The sequence below is a fragment of the Neoarius graeffei genome, chromosome 26, assembly GCF_027579695.1.
Source record: "Neoarius graeffei isolate fNeoGra1 chromosome 26, fNeoGra1.pri, whole genome shotgun sequence".
NCBI classification, from domain to species: Eukaryota; Metazoa; Chordata; class Actinopteri; order Siluriformes; family Ariidae; genus Neoarius; species Neoarius graeffei.
Genome location: NC_083594.1, coordinates 49,625,610 through 49,643,591, shown reverse-complemented (window position 1 = coordinate 49,643,591; position 17,982 = coordinate 49,625,610). Strand labels below are relative to the sequence as shown.

The 17,982-nt window shown below is 43.9% G+C and overlaps 1 protein-coding gene across 1 annotated transcript in view; it reads right to left on the bottom strand.

Annotated features, from left to right (window-relative positions):
* Positions 1 to 17,982, bottom strand: part of synpra (synaptoporin a) — a 56,149-nt gene that overhangs the window by 37,649 nt on the left and 518 nt on the right. The window lies entirely within an intron of this gene.

Here is a 17,982-nt window from a genome sequence, read left to right as displayed (position 1 = left end):
GTGACCTTGACCTGATTACCCCCAAAATGTAATCAGGTAATCTGCGGATCATTGCCTACCTACCCTGAAAATTTGAAGTCAATCGGTGCAACCGTCTAGACGCTAGATTGTTAACAGATAGACACACAAACAAACAAATGAAAGTTTGAAAGAAAACTATGAGAGATGCCCCATCATGTAGCATATCAATGGAAGCAGAATTGAAAGATGAACATTGTGGAATTGGTTTGAAGTAAATATGATGAATATGAAGGAAGACGCCGTGAAAAAAAATGATTTTGACCTTTTTGGTGACCTTGACCGGATGACCCTCAAAATGTTGGAGGTTCTATTTGAGACCAATGCCCAGCTATCCTGAAAGATTCATGAAGATTGGTCCAGCCGTTTTCCTGTAATATTGCTCACAAAAAAAACAAAACAAAGAAACCCCACTGAAAACAATACCTCGCCCCCTGGTGGACTTCGTCATGGGCAAGGTAAAAATTAAACACTGCCAGAAACTGTTACATGAATTCAAGCAAGGCAGGACGCAAGTATGAAATTTGATGTGTGTTTTATTAGAGCAAATTCGATCATTGTCGGGGCGTAGCTAGGGTGGGAGGTGGGGGTGGGAGATCCTGGGGTGCCCGTGACCCCCCCCCCTTTGTCGGACCATACATTTTTTCAATAGCCGCATAAGAATATTAGAAAAACGCCCACTGTAATTTTTCTAACTTTTTTTTTTTTAAACTAGATTGTCACCTCAGCCTCATTAGGGTTTCTATAACCTTGTATGGACTTCCTGTGGTTTGGTCGCGAAAACCCAGTTCTGCGCAAGCGCAACACGATGGCCCTAGAAAGCACGGTCAAGCTGCCAGTGTAGCTGCAGTCTTTTTAGTTGCAAATTACAAGTATTTCCTCTTGTGTTAATAATTCGCCATGTCAAAACAAGCGAAACTTTCCTCCTTCTTTCGACGTGAAGAGAGGTAAGCAATTTATTATATATATTTTTTCCCCATCAAAGTTGTATTTTGTGGCTTCAAAGCTAAATTTTAGTGCCGTTTCTAGAACACAACATCAAGAAAACGTGGAAAAATACACGATGGCAGAGCGATCGACATGGACAAGATCGTTGACATCTTTGCCATTCGTCATCCACGATGCCTTTTACTTAGAAACATTTTGGCCGATGAGCAGTAAGACAACAAGAATAGAAAGATCTGCATCGGTTGACTAGGGTAAGATGTCGAGCCGCTATCCATACACTGCTGGATAAAGCTGATTTGGCCGAATCACTGTCCGACGTCTCAACAGCTCGCAACATGAGATGAAAGAATGATGCAAAGACCGCGTTATTTTCTCAAATGTATTCAATGTATTTATTTTTTCCATTTACAAACCTGCGGGTATGTACTCAGGCTGCCAGTCAGTGTGTGACCCCCCCCTTTGAAAAATCCTAGCTACGCCCCTGATCGTAATCATAGTCCAACAAAGATAATCAACAAACGACGAAACCAAGGAACACGGAATACAACAGAAAAGGATCGGACTTAATCGGAGAAGAGTGCGACAAGCAAAAGACCAAGAAACAGCATGGGGGGGAATAAACAGCAAAAAGGTGATCACAATAGGTAACAGACCAATAACAGGAAAGGGGTGGAGACATGAGTAAAGACAAAATAAAGGCACATGACAAAACAAACAAAAGCACACTGAGGGCAAAGAAAAGCACAAGCAAAATGTGAATCATGTCGCATGCTGAGATGGGAATTTGTAACAGAAGGGATGTTTTTCCCTCATCCTGATTCCTTTTCTATTTTTTTTTTTTTTTAATTCTGTCTCACTGCTGCGTCAAGATTTTCAAAAACTCACCCTTTGGACACCCCACATGCTTATACACTCACTGGCTTTATTAGGAACACCCATCCACCTGCTGTTTGATGCGGTTCTCTAATCAGCCGATCCCTCGACAGCAGCACAATGCCCAAAATCATGCAGATCCAAATCAAGAGCTTCAGTTAATTAATGTTCACTACAAACATCAGAATGGGAAAAATTGTGATCTCAAAGTGTGACTTTCTTTCACTGTGGCATGGGTGTTGGTTTGAGTATTTCAGAAACTGCTGATCTGGGGTTTTCACACACAAACAACAGTCTCTAGAGTTTCCACAGAATGGTGCGGAACACAAAAAACATTTCCGAGTGAGCGAAAATTCTGCCGGTCGAAACAAACGCCTCGTTGATAAGAGAGGTCAGAGGAAAACGGACAGATCGGTTCAAGCCGCCAGGAAGGATATCGTAACTCATAGCAACTCTCTACAACTGTGGTGAGCAGAAAAGCATCTCAGCATGCAACAGCAGAACAGAAGACCACATTGGGTTCCACTCCGGCAGCCAAGAACAGGAATCTTAGAATCAAGAACAAGTTCCTATTAAAGTGGCCGGTGAGTATGTGTAAGACAGCTTATTATTCAAAGAATTTCCTTTTGTTGAGTCATTGGGAACACGCACTGGCTAGCAGCACCAGCCACCCGGGAAGAGCAACCCTACTGATGCAATGTTAGGAAAGCAAATACGACGTACAACAATGGGCTATTCATGCTGGAATATTCAGGACATGTGTGTGTGGTTGTGTACACGGATGCGAGTTAGTAATATTGAGAAAGAAAAGTGAGAGGAAGACTGAAATGGAATAACAGGTGGACCGTATGTGGGAGGAAGAGTCAGGGAGAGCAGAGTCACAGCTGCCCATGTGTGTGCAGCATCTGCTGGGCCGATAATGAGCAGTAGTCATCATTTTCTATCATGTCATCATGACCAGGTTTCACCGTAAAAGTTAGTAGTGAGTCTGGAAATTCTGTGCAGTCCTGAGGGCTTTCACAGCCAGACTAATGCATGCATGCATGCCACGAGCAATCACCTTGCACCAAAACGGCAGTGTCCAGGTCTCGTTCCAAAGCAGTGGAAAGTCCGGAAAGCCAACTATTTTTAGCAAATGTTACTATCACTTGAGTGTTTTTTATTATGAGAAATCCAAGACTCATCGTTAGAAAGGTCCAAGCAGAGGTCAGAGGTAAAACACATATCGGTAGACATATCCATATTTGTAGTTCAGACACACATGGAAGTTGAGAACGCATAAATCATGCCTTGGAAATATATAATACATACAAGTGTACTCATGATATATGATGGCTTTTTGGAGCCAGGCAGACAGAACCTCATATTGATGCAGTGGATTTTACTGGGTGGCCATGAAAGTGAGGCAAACATCACCATCTGGTGGTAGAAACATGACAACTCGCGTTCATTCAGAAGTTCATCCGTGTTAGCAGTCGAAACATTTCCAAAGAAAATTTCTGACGAGATTCCCTCTGGAAGTGATGAAATTCCTGCGGATCGACATGGGTATGATTTCTGTCAGGTCCTGACGAGATATTTATGTCAAGTGTATTCATGTGAAACACACCTGTACAACTGCTCATCATCAATTCAGCCAATCACAGGACAACAGTGCGATGTATAGAAATCGTACAGATACAGGCAGAGGTGGACAGTAACGAAGTACATTTACTTGAGTACTGTACTTAAGTACACTTTTTGAGTATCTGTACTTTACTTGAGTAGTATTTATTTTGGAAACTTACGACTTTAACTTCACTACATTTGAAAGACAAATATCGGACTTTTTACTCCACTACATTTCTGTCAAGGTCCTCGTTACTATGAAGCAGCTTTGAAAGTGGATGATTTTTTTCTTTTCTTTTCTAAAACGACTTTCTATGGATTTGCCCGCCAAGTTGCCATAGCCTTTGTCCATGGCTAATGCTAGTTAACTCGGACGCTGTTAGTTAGCGTGTAAAAACAGAGTTACGCCAACATGAATAACGTTAACTTACCTGAAGTCCTTTCAGAAATATGTTTTAGCATAATCTTGCCAAATAATCAATGTAGAAATCTTTCTTTTCTAGTAGCGTTAGCTAGCCAATATGATTTTGAGTTTGAAAAGAGTTTGCTAGCATGTCAGGTGGCGCTTCACTGACTAGCTAGCTTAACGTTAAACCACCATGATGGCACAGCATGCGTTCATTTTGTCAATTCACATTTCTGTCTTTGGTAACGGCATTAGGTTTTGTCATCGTTGTGGCAATAATACAACAATGCATTGACAGAAAATGTACTTTTAATACTTAAGTATTTTTAAAAGCGAGTACTTCAGTACTTTAACTTAATTAAAAATTTGACTGGACAACTTTCACTTGTATCAGAGTAACATTTAACCAGTGGGATCTGTACTTTGACTTAAGTAATGAAGTTGGGTACTTTGTCCACCTCTGGATACAGGTCATGAGCTTCAGTTAAGATTCACATCAAATATTAGCTCGAAACGTCACTCTGACCGTGGAATGGCTGTTGGTGCCAGTTTGACAGTCTCTAAAGTTGACACAGAATGGTGCAATAAACAAACAAACAAATAAATAAATAGAAACATCCAGTGAGTGGCAGTTCTGCGGATCTTGTTGATGAGCGAGATCAGAAGAGAACGGACAGGTGTGGGTTTCCCAAAAGCCTCTTAATCCGAAGAGCATCTTCACTAGGAGAGTGTGTGTTCATTATGTTGCTCGCTCTACCATTTAACAATTATCTTTATGCTGTGATGCTTTTGGGAAACTCAGTCCTTCCCACGCCTTACAGTGCCTGGTATTCCTAGGCAGTCTCCCACTCAAGTACTAACCAGGCCCAACCTGTATGTGGCGCATCGGGCGGCGCCGATCTCCGTTTCCATAGCCCTCGGCCTCTCGCCTATTACATAGCTAGGGTTACAGTGGGGGGCTAGTCCTCTGGTAACCACGAGAGTTTAACTCCCCATGCACATCTGTATTGCAGCGTGCCTTGCCAGATGGCGGTAGGTACCATTTTTATGATGGTCTTTGGTATGACCCGACCGTGAATAGAACTCACGATCTCCCGATCGAGAGGCAGACACGCTACCACTAGGTCACTAGTCGGTAGTTTTGGGAAACTCAGGCTAGACTGGTTTGAACTGGCAACGTTAACTCAAATAGCCACTCTTTACAAACATGGTAAGCAGAAAAGCATCTCAGGAAAGATAGAATCTTGAAACGGTTGGGCTATGAAAGCAAAAGATCACATCAGGTTCCACTCCTGTAGTCAAGAACAGGAATCTGAGGCGACAGTGGGGACAGGGTCAGCAAAGCAGATCATGTTTTATTCTGTAAAAAAAAAACCATACTTCTGATGACTTGATAACATAAATTCAGGTTTTAAGAGCTGTTTTGGGAATTACACGGCATTTTGAGACATAATTTATACAAATTTAGATGAGAATTTATTGGAATCCCAAAGACATTCTTGGCTTTAGGTGTATTCCATAGCAGACTAAGCAGAAGTACCGTACTAGGAACTCCCATAGGAATTTTCCATAATAACCTGGGGACTTATCATTATATAACTTATCATTCAGCATGTTATCTTCCAGAGAAGGCTGCATAGACACATATATACATACATATAACCATATATACTGTTAGGACTGCGACTGTTTTGGCCTCTAGAGGCCGCTGTTATTTCCTTTTTGTGTCATGTTTGTTTTGGCCTCTAGAGGCCGCCACTGTTCCTGTGTTTTGTGTTTGTGTTGATTGCCTGTTTTTCTTCATTAGTGTCACCTGTTTCCCATTTATTTTGTGTACGGTATATATACTCCCTCAGTTCAGTCCCTAGTCACGGAGTCTTTATGCTATGCTGTTAGTGCTAGTTCCCTCTGTCCCATGTACCTTGCCTGTGTCTTAGTATTCTTGGTTTTTGTTACTTTCTTTTGGACTTTGTGGATTTTTGTTTTGACCTTTGGATCTTCTGAGCATTTGAGTTTTTGCCTCTTCTTTTCTGAGTTGGATTTTGGACATTGAACCTTTTGGATATTTTTGTATATCTTCTGAGCCTGAACCTGGTGTAGTGGTTAGTGCTGTTGCCTCACAGCAAGAAGGTCCTGGGTTCAAGCCCTGGGGCTGGTGAGGGCCTTTCTGTGTGGAGTTTGCATGTTCTGTCTGTGTGGGTTTCCTCTGGGTGCTCTGGTTTCCCCCACAGTCCAAAGACATGCAGGTTAGGTTAACTGGTGACTCTAAATTGACCGTGAGTGTGAATGGTTGTCTGTGTCTATGTGTCAGCCCTGTGACGACCTGGCGACTTGTCCAGGGTGTACCCCGCCTTTTGCCCGTAGTCAGCTGGGATAGGCTGATAAAGCGGCTAGAGATAATGAGATGAGATCTTCTGAGCTTTTGGATTATCCTTTTGTTTTTTCCTTTGGATTGTAAATAAACTGTTTTTGATACTCTACTTTCGCCTCACGCCTCTGCACTTGAGTCATCCCCCTGGTGGTCTAGTGGAGGTTTGCTGGATTATCACACCAGCGACCCGGGTTCGGATCCCAGCAAAACCCTAACATATATACAATCACATTACAGTACCCATTCATTCATTCTGTAACAGGAGCCATTCCTGACCAGCAGAGGTCATAGTCACATGAGTATTTGCTAAGCCATGGCCTGAAGGTTCAAGAAGCAGCCTTGGACCCAAAGGGTTGCTGGTTCAATTCCTGGCACCAGCAGGAAAAATGTAAGGGGAGTTGAGTGAATGAACAGCATTTGCTCCTCCCTTTGTATCATGGCTGAAGTGCCCTTGAGCAAGGCACCTAACCCCCAACTGATCCCTGTGTGCTGTTGCATAGCTGCCCACTGCTCTGGGTATGTGTGTGTGTGCTCGCGTGCATGTGTTCAAATGCAAAAATGACTTCCTGGTTTTTAAGCAGTTCAAGTTTCTGAACCATACCAAACAATTGTGTAAATCTGGAGCCTTTTGGGGATCCGCAGTGGCTCACCGTCACCTCACAGCAAGAAGGTTCTGGATTTGAACTTGCTGGTCGACTGGAGCCCTTCTGTGTCAAGTTTACATGTTCTCCTGGTGCCTGCGTGGGCTTCCTTCAGGTGCTCCGGTTTCCCCTGACAGTCCGAAGACATGTGGGTTCAGTCATCTGGCTGCTCGAAATTACCCACAGATGTGAATATGAGTGTGAATGGCTGTTCATCTCTGTGTTTACCCTGTGACAGCTTGGTTACCTGTCCAGGGTGAACCCCGGCTCTCGTGTAAAGTCAGCTGGGATTGGATCCTGCAACCCACAGTCGAGTCGGAGAAGCGTTATGGATGGAGCCTTTTGTTGTATCTCTCTGCCTTTTTTTTTTTAATATCGGTTTATTGTTAGGATTACACATTCTATCTGTTTACCTTAATATTTTGGATTTGGATTAAGATTTTGATTACAGTACGACCCAATGGGACATCACTCCATTGCAAGTCCACAAGAATACACATTCGCACCAAGGGACGATTATCACAGCCAGTCCACCAACAGGAGTTTGAGTTTTTTTGGAGGGTTGGAGGGAAAACAAGAGAACCCAGAGGAAACTAGAGAACCTTGACTAAACCCTGACAGATATAGGAATAACACTGCAGAACTCTGCACAGACAATAACACAAGTTCAGGATTGAACCAGGAACCCTGGAGCTGTGACAGTACCTGCAAAATGAAAAGCCGACACCGAAGCAAAAGTGGCGCCATTTATTAAATACATGTCTTGCTGTAGCCTCTTTGAAGGCAAGAGAGCAAGACATTTCCTTCTCTCATTTTATCCATGAAGCTGAAGAGTAGTTCACAAGTATAAAGACTTGATGAAGGGATAAACGATGACGAGAAACAAGACAGACTGGAGAATGAATACGGCTGCATGAAGGAGTCACAGTGACGATAGTAACATCCTAATTTGTTCCTTGTTAAGCTTGTGGCCCAGACCTGCTTATCTAAACATGATTAATTAAATAAAGAACATTAACTTTGTTTGTGTGTACGCACTTGTGTGTGTGTGTGTGTGTGTGTGAGAGAGAGAGAGCATGTGTGTGCAGTGCAGGGTGGGTGATGTGCTGCTGTAACTTGTTTATCAGTCTCTCACAGCTGTGTGCTGATCTGCAGGGCATGGAGGAGGGTGTGTGTGTGTGTGTGTGTGTGTGTGTGTGTGTGTGTGTGTGTACGTGATGATGAGGAAGATGAAGAGCGGCTTTGCTCTCACACTGCTACAGCAAAACTACTCAGATTTCTCCAGCTCACTGTTCTCACATAACTGTTCTATCTGTTCTTCTACATTTCCAATGTGAGCAAAAAAGACCTAAAGTTAGAAACAAAAAGTAATAAGACAAAAAAAAAGATTGTTGTGGGGGCGGCACGGTGGTGTAGTGGTTAGCGCTGTCGCCTCACAGCAAGAAGGTCCGGGTTCGAGCCCCGTGGCCGGTGAGGGCCTTTCTGTGTGGAGTTTGCATGTTCTCCCCGTGTCCGCGTGGGTTTCCTCCGGGTGCTCCGGTTTCCCCCACAGTCCAAAGACATGCAGGTTAGGTTAATTGGTGACTCTAAATTGAGCGTAGGTGTGAATGTGAGTGTGAATGGTTGTCTGTGTCTATGTGTCAGCCCTGTGATGACCTGGCGACTTGTCCAGGGTGTACCCCGCCTTTCGCCCGTAGTCAGCTGGGATAGGCTCCAGCTCGCCTGCGACCCTGTAGAACAGGATAAAGCGGCTACAGATAATGAGATGAGATGAGATTGTTGTGGTGCTCAGACAGAGCAAACTCCTCGTCCCTGAAGAATGACAGAAAACTTAACTTTAAGTTGCTGCTTTACCTCGGACTGTTACAAAGTGCCGACACTGGAGACTCCTTCAAAAAAAAAAACAACAAGGCAGATAATATGTGTAGCTATATGTATGATGTCATACAAATGCTGGGTTAAGTTGCGATTGAGCAATCAATCTGTAGATAGATAGATAGACAGAAAATAAAAAGTTTAGCCGAACAAAAGAAAAACAAAAATGTAACACACAAGTCTTTACCAAGTCAGATCATAGTTAAGAAAAAAAATAAATAAATCACCTCGGGCGACGCGGTGGTGTAGTGGTTAGCGCTGTCGCCTCACAGCAAGAAGGTCTGGGTTCGAGCCCCGTGGCTGGCGAGGGCCTTTCTGTGCGGAGTTTGCATGTTCTCCCCGTGTCCGCGTGGGTTTCCTCCGGGTGCTCCGGTTTCCCCCACAGTCCAAAGACATGCAGGTTAGGTTAACTGGTGACTCTAAATTGACCATAGGTGTGAATGTGAGTGTGAATGGTTGTTTGTCTATGTGTCAGCCCTGTGATGACCTGGCGACTTGTCCAGGGTGTACCCCGCCTTTCGCTCGTAGTCAGATGGGATAGGCTCCAGCTTGCCTGCGACCCTGTAGAACAGGATAAAGCAGCTAGAGACGATGAGATGAGAAAAATAACCTCAATGAGGCTGTAGCTCATACCGGCCCCTGCTGTTGTGTGCGAGTTTGAAAACCGATCAATCCTGTAGGAGGAGTAGCGATTTTTGTGAAACTGCATATCACCCATGTCACCGCATCCATCGCAGGTGGCGCCACCTGGTGAACAATTCTTGTTGGAATCTGTCTTTAGAGTCTTCTGGGTGAGTTTCAGTAAAAACATCCTTGCAGTTTACGAAGAGTTGCATTTAATGTGACGTGTCACCAAAAAATTTCAGATGCCCATAAAATCATAAATATGACAGGTGGCGCCACCGTCTAGACAACTTTTATGCACACCGACCTGGGGAACGCTGTCTGTGAGTTTGATCGAAATCCGATCGCTTCTGTAGAAGGCATAGCGATTTTTGTAAATTGTGGACGGATGACGACGACAGACGATGGATGGACGGCGCGTGATCACCGCCGGATGAGGTAAAAATGAAGAATGGGATAAAAAAGAAAGACAGAGAGCTGTTTCAGAGAAACATGAGAAAGAAAGGCAGTGCTTGTGTGTGTTCCTGCAGTTAATCAGCCTCTTTAGTTTGAGTGAATGTGAACAAGAACAGAAAGCACCTGCAGGCTATCCAGCTTTTCACTCCAGCACTCATCTCGTCAGGATGAGCTGCTTCTCAACACACACACACACACACACACACACACACACACACACACACACACACACACACTTCCACTTCTCTGCCTGTGTCGCACTTGTCAAGTGCCTCTGGATTACAGGCTTAACCTTGAGATCAGAAAATGAGACCTTCTTTGCACAGACACACACACACACACCTAGGTGCAAACACATACACGCACACACATGCCCAGATCTGTGATGCCTCCTGACTATGCCTTGCTTCAAGTCTATGGAGAGTAAAAATATCCGCATTGTCCATTTCAGCGGAAACAGCAGCCTCGATCCCTGGTCTCTCTCTGAACTAACAGTCTTGGCTAATAACTATAATTATATACAGCAGGGAGTCGTGCAAAACAAAGCAGTGTGCACGCACGCACGCACGCACACACATTTTATATTATATACACACACAAGACAAAGTCGCTGACGACATACATATACATCTTCAGGTACTGAAGACATGCAAGTGTATCTCAACTCCTGAGCCATCATGCACAACAGTACAATTGAGCTCAAAATTGACCCGGAGTCACAAAAGTGACATTTAGCCTCAGATTCTTGTTCTTGGTTGGTTGCAGTGTAACCTGATGTGATCTTCAGCTGTTGTAGCCCATTCTCCTCAAGATTCCACACGCTGAAATGCTTTTCTGCTCACCACGTTTGTAAAGAGTGATTATTCAAGTTACTGTCGGTAGCCTTCCGAGAAACGATCTCCTCACTGAATGTTTTTTGCTTCTCGCACCAACTCTCCAGCCTGTTGTGTGTGAAAATCCCACAAGATCAGCACTTTCTGAAATAACAACCACGTCACGGACAAAGCCACCGAGACCATGTTGTTTCCTCATTCTGATATTTTGATGCGAGTGTTAACTGAAGCTCTTGATCTGTATCTGTGCGATTCTATACATTGCGCTGCTTCCACATGATTGGCTGACTGGATAACTTCATGAACACTGGACACATTTCAGATGTTTACACGAAATAAAAACAGATTTATTTCAATCTGTTGTCTTTTTTTTTTGTTCCGTCGTGTGTATAATGTCGTACAGGGTTCACGGATTCAAAGAAAAGTGAGTCTAAAGCCAGTGGAAATCCTGTACAGGAAAAAAAGAAGGAGAAGAAAATACAGCTCAATGAGAACAACAGGAGCTGGTGGATAGACAAAAGCCTGGAATGGTGGCGAGAGATGCAGCATGACGTGAAAAAGAAGGAGAGAGAAGCTGTGGCATGACCAAATGTGATTAGTCGTGTGTGTTTCCCGGGCGATAAGCCTGTCGTTTGTGCCGAGGACACTTCAAACACAGAGCGTGACGATTCGTGTCCCCAAGAGGAGATGCATCACTGTTCTCAGATTCCTCAGCTTTCAACTGCAATAATCATCTAAAATTGGAATTGGCACATATGCTGCATGGATAGGATATACAGTTACGGTCAGAAGTGTACATGAATGGCATCATGGACATGAATATCATGGCAATATTGGGCTTTGAATGATTTCTTTGAACTGTTCTTTTTCTGTGGCAAAATGATCGTTGAGCAAACAGAAAGAAAAAAGAATTTGGCACAGTTTTTAATTTATTTTGGGTTTTCTGAAATGAACACAAGGTCAAAATTATCCATACAGGGTCAAAAATTGACATACGTCCACTCAGATTATTAATTCAATGGTGCTGAAAGTTGCAAAATGTCTTTTAACTTGCAAAAGCCAAGGCCTCTTAACTTCCTCTTCATGATCATGATTGACTACAGATGGTAGCTTCTGCGTGATAACAGTAAAATAGTTTGCTTGACAGAACTCATTGGATTGACCAACACACAATACAGTACAGTGGGAAAGTCCAAGGAGCTCAGTGCAGATCTGAGAACAAGGATCAAAGATTTACACACTCAGGAATGTCTTAGAGTCATTTCTAAACAACTGCAGATTCCAAAATCATCAGTTCAAACAACTGTACACAAGTACAAGATATTTGGAGCTGTAGCCACTTTGCCAAGCCACTTTCCTGGAAGAAGACCCAAACTGTCTCCCTCAGCTGAGAGGAAATTGGCTTGGATGGTCAGGAACCACCCAGGAACCATCAAGGCACAGACCTGCTATGAACTGGAAGCTGCTGGAACACCAGTATCACGGTCTACATTCAAGTGACATTCTATTACATCACCATGGACTGGGAGGCTGCCATCCAAGAAATCCAAATTTGACACCTTTACACACGACTCAAGTTTTCAGCTGTCCACATGGACAAAGAAAAAGCCTTGTGGTGGAAAGTTTTATGGTCAGATAAGACAAAGATTTCATTGTTTGGCCAAAATGACTAGAAGTACAGAGGAACATTGTACAAACTGTGAAACATGGTGGCGGTAACATCATGCTCTGGTGCTGTTTTGCTGCCAGTGGAACTGGTGCATTGTATGAAGTGGATAGAAAAAAAGAAGAACCTCAAAATTCTTCAGCATAACCTCAAAACATTAGCCTAGTAAACTAGACCCACCCGCCTAGCGGCCAAAAATATTTTTGCCTAGCGAATGGGTCTAGCCTCGCACCATATAAACAAAAACACCCCGGGCATCAAATCGTGCCCACCAATCACAACGCAAGGTTTTTGTTTGGATTCTTTGGGCGGGCTTTTGCAGGAGTGACGACAAAGCTGCGCAACGCTGGAGAAAGCGCAGCAGGAAAGATGGCTACGGCTAGAGAACAGCGCGAGTTTGACTCCGCTTTGGAATCAGTTTTAGAAGAATTAGACTTGGAGTTTTCGTTGAAACATGAGCAGGAAGAGGCTCTCCGCTCATTCCTTTTCAAGAAGGACGTTTTTGCTGTTTTGCCGACCGGCTATGGCAAAAGTCTGATCTACCAGCTGGCTCCGCTCGTAGCCAAAAGGATGGGGCTAGTTTGTGCAGTACGAAGAATTAATAAACAGCTTTGAAACATTACTTTTTGATTGTTTCTTATTTTCCCGTTATTTTAAATTTAAGGGAAATTATTTCAACAAACACCACTAAATAACAACTCTCAAAAACAGTTTAAGCAAACCCTTGAAAAACACTTGGAAAAAAAATGAGTGTATGTGGTATAGACTCCAAACTTGTGGTCATTATCTCCAAACTTCTTAATATCTAGAACCTGTTTATTAATTAATACGCATTTTGAAAAATTATTTATTTCAAGGCCTCCCCCACTGCTTTCTGTCGCTCTGACTACATCACAGTCACTGTTGCACTGATTGGTCAGAGACAGTTTGAAAGACAGCGGTTTGTTCCTCCCACCCCCGTCGGAAATGTCTACGGATCGAGGCCAGACTAAATATTCACATTTAGTCTGGCTTGCCAGGCTATCAAAACATCAGAAACTGGGACACAACTGCAGGGGCATAGCTAGGATTTTTCAAAGGCGGGGGGGTCACACACTGACTGGCAGCCTGAGTACATTATGTAACAAATATAGTTACCATTGCTAGCTTTAGGTAGCTTAGAAACCGGCTCTTTCATTATTGCTGTTTCTTCCACATTTTCTTGATGTTGTGTTCTAGAAACGGCACTAAAACTTAGCTTCGAAGCCACAAAATGCAACTTTGATGGAAAAAATATATAATAAATTGCTTACCTCTCGGGCGGCACGGTGGTGTAGTGGTTAGCGCTGTCGCCTCACAGCAAGAAGGTCCTGGGTTCGAGCCCCGGGGCCGGCGAGGGCCTTTCTGTGCGGAGTTTGCATGTTCTCCCTGTGTCCGTGTGGGTTTCCTCCGGGTGCTCCGGTTTCCCCCACAGTCCAAAGACATGCAGGTTAGGTTAACTGGTGACTCTAAATTGAGTGTAGGTGTGAATGTGAGTGTGAATGGTTGTCTGTGTCTATGTGTCAGCCCTGTGATGACCTGGCGACTTGTCCAGGGTGTACCCCGCCTTTCGCCCGTAGTCAGCTGGGATAGGCTCCAGCTTGCCTGCGACCCTGTAGAAGGATAAAGCGGCTAGAGATAATGTGATGTGATGTGCTTACCTCTCTTCACGTCGAAAGAAGGAGGAAAGTTTCGCTTGTTTTGACATGTCGAATTATTAACACAAGAGGAAATACTCATAATTCGCAACTAAACAGACTGCAGCTACACTGGCAGTTTGACCGTGCTTTCTAGTGCGATCGTCTTGCGCTTGCGCAGAACTGTATCAATCCTGCGCGCCTTGGCTTGTGCACCTGAATGCGCGCCTGCGTGCGTGCCTAACAAACTCCGGCATGTGCGTTGTTAACAAAGAACACCTGTCTTTAATCGATGAACTATGTTTGGGCTATTTAAGGACTGCGCCCATGCAAGGACGATGCGAAGTATTACGCCGCGTCTAGTTGTGCCTGAGAGAGCCTTGTTTCCTGTCCCTGTTCTTGTTGACCTCCTGGTTTTTCGACTCCTGTTTCTCATCCCTTGAACTTGTATAGTTTTGCCTCTGATATTCTGTCCACGCCTCAATTGACCTCCTGCCTGTTTCCTCGATTACGACTTTGTCTGCTGTTTCGGACTGTTTGCTTGTTGTGTGCGTTTCATGCACTTTATGCTCATATCGCACTGTGTATTATTTAACATACCTGCACTTACATCCGCCTCTCCCGCACACACTCTGACAAACTGGGTTTTCGCGGCCAAACCACAGGAAGTCCATACAAGGTTATAGAAACCCTAATGAGGCTGAGGTGACAATCTAGTTTTAAAAAAAAATGTTAGAAAAATTACAGTGGGCGCTTTTCTAATATTCTTATGCCGCTATTGAAAAAATGTATGGTCCGACAAGGGGGGGGGGGTCACGGGCACCCCAGGACACCCCCCTCCTAGCTACGCCCCTGAACTGGGGTGTTCTAACAGGACAGTGACCCTAAACACACATCAAAGCTGGTCGTGGACATTAAGGTTCAACTTCAACCCTGTTGAAATATACAGACTATGCGTAAAAGTCAGGTCTGTGCCAGGAAACGCACAAATTTATATGAACTCTAACAATTCTGCCATAAAGAGTGGACAAATATCCAACCAGAATTCTGCCATAAGAAAGAAAGCTTTATTTGTCACATGCACACTTCAAGCACAGTGAGATTCATCCTCTGCATTTAACCCATTTGAAGCAATGAACACACGCACACACATCCAGACCAGTGGGCAGCCATACTACAGCGCCCGGGGAGCAGTCAGAGGTTCGGTACCTCGCTCAAGGGCACTTCAGCCCAAGGCGACCCCATGTTAACCTACTGCATGTCTTTGAACTGTGGGGGAAACCCACGCGAACACAGGGAGAGCATGCAAACTCCCCAAATGCTCATTAGACACAGACAACCATTCACGCTCAGATTCACACCTACGGTCAATTTAGAGTCACCAGTTAACCTAACCTGCATGTCTTTGGACTGTGGGGGAAACCGGAGCACCCGGAGGAAACCCACGCAGACACAGGGAGAACATGCAAACTCCACACAGAAAGGCCCTCACTGGCTGCTGGACTTGAACTCAGAACCTTCTTGCTGTGAGGCGACAGCGCTAACCACTACGACACCATTTCTTTCTTTATTTACCATTCCATCTTCCCCAGTCTCTAAGCTTGTTAATGGTGACCAAGAGCATCTGACCAAGGTGAAACTTCACACAAGGGACATTTCAGCAAACATTAGGTGTGCTTTTGGTAAATTTTTGACTTTGCACGTTTAATTTTGACTCTGTGTTGATTTGACAAAATGCAAAATCAATTCAAACTTGTGCACCAAAAATGTTTTCCAATCAATCAATCAATCAATCAATCAATCAATCAATCAAAGATGAGTGTTGGACAATAATTTGTCCAGGGTGTCATTAATTTTGTACATTGAAAAATCACATCAGAAAAATAAAAGCCCTTGTATGTGAAAAAGATATATATACAACCCCGATTCCAAAAAAGTTGGGACAAAGTACAAATTGTAAATAAAAACGGAATGCAATGATGTGGAAGTTTCAAAATTCCATATTTTATTCAGAATAGAACATAGATGACATATCAAAGGTTTAAACTGAGAAAGTGTATCATTTAAAGAGAAAAATTAGGTGATTTTAAATTTCATGACAACACATCTCAAAAAAGTTGGGACAAGGCCATGTTTACCACTGTGAGACATCCCCTTTTCTCTTTACAACAGTCTGTAAACGTCTGGGGACTGAGGAGACAAGTTGCTCAAGTTTTGTCTAATGTAGGATTCTAGTTGCTCAACTGTCTTAGGTCTTTTTTGTCGTATCTTCCATTTTATGATGCGCCAAATGTTTTCTGTGGGTGAAAGATCTGGACTGCAGGCTGGCCAGTTCAGTACCCGGATCCTTCTTCTACGCAGCCATGATGCTGTAATTGATGAGGTGTTACCAGCCTGGTGTTTTTGTTTTTTTGGTTTCCTCTTTCTTCCCTCTGGGTCTATGTGGGTTTGGCACCCACTAATCGTTGTTGTGCCCCATGCCCTGTAGGTACACCGCTGGCACAGTAGGAGGACCTGCTCAATGTCACCTGGGCCAGGGAGGGGCGTGAGCATATTTAAGCGGCAGCTGGAGCTTCCCCTGCACCGTTCACTTACATCCGGCTCGCTTCCCTCGCTGAACCCGTCTGACGCCAGCGCTTGTCTTGTCTCTGCTATGCGCCTGTTTGTGACTGCTTTTTGATTGGCCTGAGCGCCTTATTTTTGTGTTTTGAGCCTTCTGAGGGGCTCTTTGCTTTTGCTTTCATCTTGAACCGGGAGCGTGGCTCCCCTTTTTGTGTATCCCCCTAGACTTTCGTTTATTAAATTATTCTGAATTGTTCTTTTTGCGTCCATGTCGCCTTCCTGTGTTACCATTTGTAACATGCAGTATGTGGTTTGGCATTGTCATGTTGGAAAATGCAAGGTCTTCCCTGAAAGAGACGTCGTCTGGATGGGAGCATATGTTGCTCTAGAACCTGGATATACCTTTCAGCATTGATGGTGTCTTTCCAGATGTGTAAGCTGCCCATGCCACACGCACTAATGCAACCCCATACCATCAGAGATGCAGGCTTCTGAACTGAGTGCTGATAACAACTCGGGTCGTCCTTCTCCTCTTTAGTCCGAATGACATGGCGTCCCTGATTTCCATAAAGAACTTCAAATTTTGATTCGTCTGACCACAGAACAGTTTTCCACTTTGCCACAGTCCATTTTAAATGAGCCTTGGCCCAGAGAAGACGTCTGCGCTTCTGGATCGTGTTTAGATATGGCTTCTTCTTTGAACTATAGAGTTTTAGCTGGCAACGGCGGATGGCACGGTGAATTGTGTTCACAGATAATGTTCTCTGGAAATATTCCTGAGCCCATTTTGTGATTTCCAATACAGAAGCATGCCTGTATGTGATGCAGTGCCGTCTAAGGGCCCGAAGATCACGGGCACCCAGTATGGTTTTCCGGCCTTGACCCTTACGCACAGAGATTCTTCCAGATTCTCTGAATCTTTTGATGATATTATGCACTGTAGATGATGATATGTTCAAACTCTTTGCAATTTTACACTGTCGAACTCCTTTCTGATATTGCTCCACTATTTGTCGGCGCAGAATTAGGGGGACTGGTGATCCTCTTCCCATCTTTACTTCTGAGAGCCGCTGCCACTCCGAGATGCTCTTTTTATACCCAGTCATGTTAATGACCTATTGCCAATTGACCTAATGAGTTGCAATTTGGTCCTCCAGCTGCTCCTTTAACTTTTCCAGCCTCTTATTGCCCCTGTCCCAACTTTTTTGAGATGTGTTGCTGTTATGAAATTTCAAATGAGCCAATATTTGGCATGAAATTTCAAAATGTCTCACTTTCGACATTTGATATGTTGTCTGTGTTCTATTGTGAATACAATATCAGTTTTTGAGATTTGTAAATTATTGCATTCCGTTTTTATTTACAGTTTGTACTTTGTCCCAGCTTTTTTGGAATCGGGGTTGTATATTCACTGTGTGCTGGCTCTGAGTAATTAATGAGGCGTTA